Below are 6,140 nucleotides of genomic sequence, written 5' to 3' on the forward strand. Positions count from 1 at the left end.
AATGGGGGTGTTACATTTGCGGTTTTCCAATCCGCTGGGACCTTTCCAGAATCTAGTGAATTCTGGAAGATTACAACCAATGCATCCACTATCTCTGTAGCCACTTCCTTTAAGACCCTCGGATCCAAGCCATCAGGTCCAGGGGACTTGTCAGCCTTTAGACCCATTAGTATTAGTTTACCTAGTACTTTTTCTCGAGTGATAGTGATTGTTTTTAGTTCCTCCCTCCCCTTAGCCCCTTGATTTTCTATTATTATTATTATTATTCTACTATTATCTGTCATGTGTCCACCCATTCCATCAGCCTGCCTATGTCCTCTTGAAGTCAATTACTATCCTCCTCACTGTTTACTACAGTTCCAAATTTTGTGTCATCTGCAAATTTTGACATTGTGTCCTGTACACCCAAGTCCAAGTCATTAATATATATCACAAGTTAGCACAGGTAATTCAAGTTATGCCTTAAAAATCAGCTAATCTTTGGCTTTTGTTACTCATTTAATTTTTGTAACCTAAATTCTCATTAAAGTTACCTGGTCCAGGATCAAATAACCGTGGCATTGGGGGCTGCCTAATAATGATTGGAAAAAAGCGGTATGCTCTTCAAACTGAAAATACAGTTTTATAAAAAAGGAAAAAGTTTAATAAATGAATAATAAGCACTGGATAAAACATCTCTGCACAACAAATGTACAAAACTCCAAATGAATAAATTTACTGATAGCTTAAAACAAAATTAGAGGAGTGATAAAGAAGAACTTCTTTTATGGGACAGGAAAATTAATGATTAAAGTTTTTTTTAGAGAAAATTTATTTTATTATGGATCTTAAAAAGCAGCAGATAACCTTACTGAATAGTGATAAGAATTCTGTATTGAAACCCATTACTACAACCATCTTGCTGGTCCTAGTGAACCCTCCATTACATCAGTGGTAAAGGAGCACAAAGAAGAGGCTGTAATAAGAATGAGTTTGCTGGTCACTGTTGCAATTAGCTGTATTTTAAATCAGAATTTCCAACATGATGGATTAGGGCAGTAGGGTGTAATTGGATTACACTCAAGATTCCCCACAGGATGGGGAGATTCAGAGCTGAGACAAGGGGTTTCCCCCCAGGCAGTGGAGTGGAAATAAATAATTCTGAGAAAGTGTAACCTGGGTTGGTGGAGTCGGCGGAAAAGTGGCAAATGGAGTTCAACCCGGAGAAGTGTGAGGTAATGCACTTAGGGAGGGCAAACAGCAAAAGGGAATATGCAGTAAAAGAGAATATATTGAGAGGGGTAGAGGAAGTGAGAGACCTTGGAGTGCATGTGCACAGGTCCCTGAAGGTGGCAGTAAAGGTAGATAAGGTTGTGAAGAAGGCATACGGAATGCTCTCCGTTATTAGCCGAGGTATGGAATACAAAAGCAGAGATGTAATGATGGAACTGTATAAAATGCTGATAAGACCACAGCTGGAGTATTGTGCGTAGTTCTGGTCACCACATTACAGGAAGGACGTAATTGCTCTGGAGAGAGTGCAGAGAAGATTTACAAGAATGTTGCCAGGGCTTGAAAATTGCAGCTACAAGGAGAGACTAGATAGGCTGGGGTTGTTTTCCTTAGAGCAGAGGAGGCTGAGGGGAGACTTGATCGAGGTGTACAAAATTATGAGAGGCCCAGATAGAGTAGACAGGAAGTACCTGTTTCCACTAGCGGAGAGTTCAAGCTGATTGGCGGAAGGATTAGAGGGGACATGAGAAGAAACATTTTTACCTAGAGGGTGGTGGGTGTATGGAATTCACTTCCCGAATTGGCGGTAGAGGCAGGGACCCTCAACTCTTTTAAAAAGTACCTGGACCTGCACCCAAAGTGCTGTAAGCTGCAGGGCTACAGACCGGGTGCTGGAAGGTGGGATTAGAATGGGCACCTGGTTGTTCTTAGAGCCAGCGCAGACACGATGGGCCGAATGGCCCCCTTCTGTGCTGTATCTTTTCTATGGTTCTATGGTTCTCACAGCACTCTCATGAACCTCTAATGGACAGTCAAATTGTGTTACAGGCAGAGATCTGGGAAGAACCCTCATTTTGTTAGATGGGAATGTCTCCTGGCACAGGGAGCAAAAAACAAAATAAACAATCTTTTTGTTTTTCAGCAACAAGTAGTTGCTGTTTCCCACTTTCTCCATTTAGACTTTATTTTAGATTCAGGTTGTATATGTGATCCATAATTTTAGGCTCCGTAGGGACGGAACTAGTGGAGATCAGATTTTTTTGAACTCTGCCCATAATGTGCATCTCCTGCAGGCAAAATGTATGGGAAGCTCCTGCTAGAAAGGGACAGAGGCATCATTACAGTATTAAAATTAATGTTATGTAGACGTACCTGCTATTTCTCAGTATTTACACTGCATCTCATACTCAGTCCTGCATCTTACATATGCCCATATATGAAGGGCATTCAGGATTGCTAACCAGCTATTAAATATGAAAGTATAAACTTAAGGGACCAGAGGATGTTAATCTAATAGCTTTAAAGGACGTTTTTCAAATTGTTTTGTGTTTTTTGCGTTTCATTTTTTTGGTCAGTTCGTTGAGCAAACTTTGTGCCACGGTTTCTGTTATTGTTATATGTTGCTTAAGTCCTACGAATATCAACAATGGGGGTTATGGGAATCCTGCTATTTTTATGCTTTTAGGAGGAAGAGAGGGAGCAACAGACAGATGACAGGCAGTTGAGGTTTTACTACAGGAGACAGTGCGAGCCTGCCTTTAGCATCCAACCTGCAAACACTGACAGAGTAGCACTTACCTGGATTTGTCTAAAACATTTTGTTTGCGTAGGGTCCAAATTAACACTAAGGCAGTGACAGAGATGCGCTATATGCTGCAATCTGGCTGTAACCAAACTCCAGCAGAGGCACTGCAAAGCCAATGGCACTTCAGCCCATACCTTTTATGCCTCAGGCTTATTGCAGGCATGATGCATATCTGCCCTAAGGAGAAGGTACCCTGGACTGTCAACAAGGGAAACTTTCTGACACACTCACTTCATGCAGCATAATGCCCACTTCTCCAGATATTAAACAGGGGGGTCAGGTGTGAGGCTGTTCAGTCATTTGCCTGCCGACTCTATCATTCCTCCATATTGAGTTTCCTTTCACTTCATTTTTGCCCGGCACTTCTTTCCCTTCTCTTCCCCCTTCAGCCTTCAGCCTTACCAATGGCTGCATGCTGCCACAGGATTGAAGTGTCTTTTGAGCCTTTCTAAAGGCTATAAGAATTTTTGACTCTCATATAGCCAACTTCCTTTAAGTAGCTGTATCTCTTTAAATTTCACACATCAAGATTTTCTGGTATCCTTTCCTCCACTCCTTAGTCTAGCTCCCGCACTAGGCCAAAGCTGCACTTGAAGCTGCAAATAATTATGGGAATGAGCTGATTAATTCCACATGCTACACTTCTGGCGATAAAAACTGAAATTGCTGGAAATACACAGCAGGTCAGGCAGCAACTGTGGAAACAGAGTTAACGTTTCAGGTCGATGACACTTTTGGCAAATTGGGCACAATACTCCAAGTGCAGACATACCAAAGCTTTATATAGCCTAAGTTTTGTATTCTTCTTATACTCAATGGTCCTAGTATAATCATACCAGGAGTTTAATAGCCCCAAATGTATTACACTACTTGTCCACATTGAAAGACATCTACTACAGATGGGTTCATTCCTCTAATTTATCTAACTCAATCTGTAACCTATTGATTTGTTCTGAATTGCTAACCCCTGTGCACATTTATGTGTCAACTATGGATTTACAAATAGTTCCATTCATTCTCTCATTACATAAAATTTACAGCACAGAAACAGGTAACATCTTCCGTCTTTTGTATACTTGAAAAGGAAACATTTGCAGGGCTACGGGGAAAGATCAGAGGAGTAGGACTAATTGGATAGCTCTTTCAAAGAGCTGGCACAGGCATGATGGGCCGAAGGCCTCCTTCTGTACTATATCATTCGATGATTCTATCATTAAAAAGTAACAGAAAACAGGACCCTTAGATGGTTGGGAACGTAATGGATGCCAGTTCCAGTAAATTCTGAATCACTAATATATTGCAGTTACAAAAAGCTGTGTGATAAAAACAGAATTAAATTAAAATTTCAAAAGAATGACACAGTTCCAGTGCTACAGTAAACTCTCTGCACCGATTTAACTCCTTACCTTCCAAATGGTAAAGAAAGAACTTGCATTTATATAGCACATTTCATGTCTTCAGGGGTCATGCATATAAGTTACTCAAGGGTAAGGTTAGATGTTGGGCAGTTCTTCTTTTTCCAGACCTATGTAACAAGTTGCTGGCTCATGCAATGAATACTGACTTTCTGCATGCATTCAAAAGACAGCTGGACCAGTCTCTGGCTGGAGCAGAGATCACATCTTATTAAAGGTAGTTTGTTGTTTTCATACCTTCACACTCTTCCCTTGGAGAATGTGAAGTAGTGGAAGGATTTGTAGGCGGATGAACAGTCTGACAGGCTCCTTCCATGGTCATAACCAGCTGCCATGTTTCCTACATTACAACAGTGACTACACTTCAAATGTGCTTGATTGTCTGTAAAGCGTTTTGGGATGTCCTGAGGTCGTGAAAGGTGCTACGTAAGTGCAAGTCTTTCTTTCTTTCTAGTTAAATGTTTTAAGTGGGTGCTTAGAATTGTAAAATAGTGGTGGATATTATTGTTGCTTCTGTTCTATTGAATGCCCATAGTGCAAGCATTACTGCATCTGCTATCTCGCATAGAAGATAATCAGTAAAATTGGGGGTTCACGAGCATGTGATAACACTTCAAAACCTTAATTAATGCTCGTTAAGCCCCAACTTAATGCAAGAACTTCAAGCCTAATGATTTGATTTCATCCATTACTATGCACTTGCTTGCTCATTAATGCTAATTTCTGTCAATAAGATAATTTTTGTCAGTTTAATAAAATCCATCACTCTAGAGTGTTCTGACTGAGAAAGTTGCTCAAAACAAGAATCAATATGGAATATAGTCATACAAATAATTTTATTGATTCAAATCACAACATGTATTTGCATTGACCACGCAAAAAACTTTATTTGAAAGAATAATTTTTCAACATTTAAATTTTCTATTGTTCGAAATTAAATTAAATTTCACAACAACCACACTGTATTTAATTTTTCAAAAAGTAACATATCAGATCCCAGAATTCAACAAACATTATATTAACCAATACACCAAAACTTATAAGTACCAAAAATAGCCCATGATAACATTGGCAAAAGGCTATTTATATTATTATTTGATTATTTCAAATAACTGCACAATCCCCATTAAAACTGGTTTCCAGGACGATTAAAGAGAATGCTTACAGCTAATTCTTCAAACCAGGGAGTATCAAATCCTCTGGTCCTGTCTTTAGGACCTCACTAGAAGTACCAAATTAAGGAACCCCTCACAACGACAGTTATGATATTGCTGCACATGGGGTGATCAGCAGAACTCTTACCCTGTTGTGTTCTCTTTTCCCACTCAACGATTTAGTGTTTTAGAATTCCTTATGATTGATTTCACAATGGCCTAGCCGAGAAAGGCACTGAGTGACATAGTTCTAAGTTACACAGACCAGAAGGTCCTAGGTTCAAATCTCAATCTTTATTGCATGATCTGATTTCAACCTGCACAGCAGTTGAGGTGCTACCACTGACACGTGTCCCTTTGTAGCAAAGGAAATAAATCAGCATGTGCTCCCGTAGGTGGTCACTTCCATTGACCCCCTGCTGGAAAATGCTTCTGTGTGGACATTAGTTAAAAATACTATTAGGCTTGGTTGAGTTGCCCTCCATAGAAAAATAACTTGCTTGCACTTGCAATCTGGGCTCACCCATGAGTAACTGCCATTTGAGTGAGGTACCCAGTTAGTTGTTGTTGGCCATAGAATTATTGGGGAGATTTTCCTGGGTCTGTGCCCAGGTGCAGCGGATCATGTGGACACAGTGAATATTGGAAAAGTCGGAAGTGTTCCTTTCGGGCTGCGATATTCGCTGTGCCCAGGGAAACCATTGCACCTGGTTAATCCTTGTAACTTTTAATCTACAAAAATAGTACATTCAAGTGCCGTCAAGTGCAAAGACA

Source organism: Heptranchias perlo, chromosome 30 (assembly GCF_035084215.1).
Source record: "Heptranchias perlo isolate sHepPer1 chromosome 30, sHepPer1.hap1, whole genome shotgun sequence".
In the NCBI taxonomy this organism is placed as follows: Eukaryota; Metazoa; Chordata; class Chondrichthyes; order Hexanchiformes; family Hexanchidae; genus Heptranchias; species Heptranchias perlo.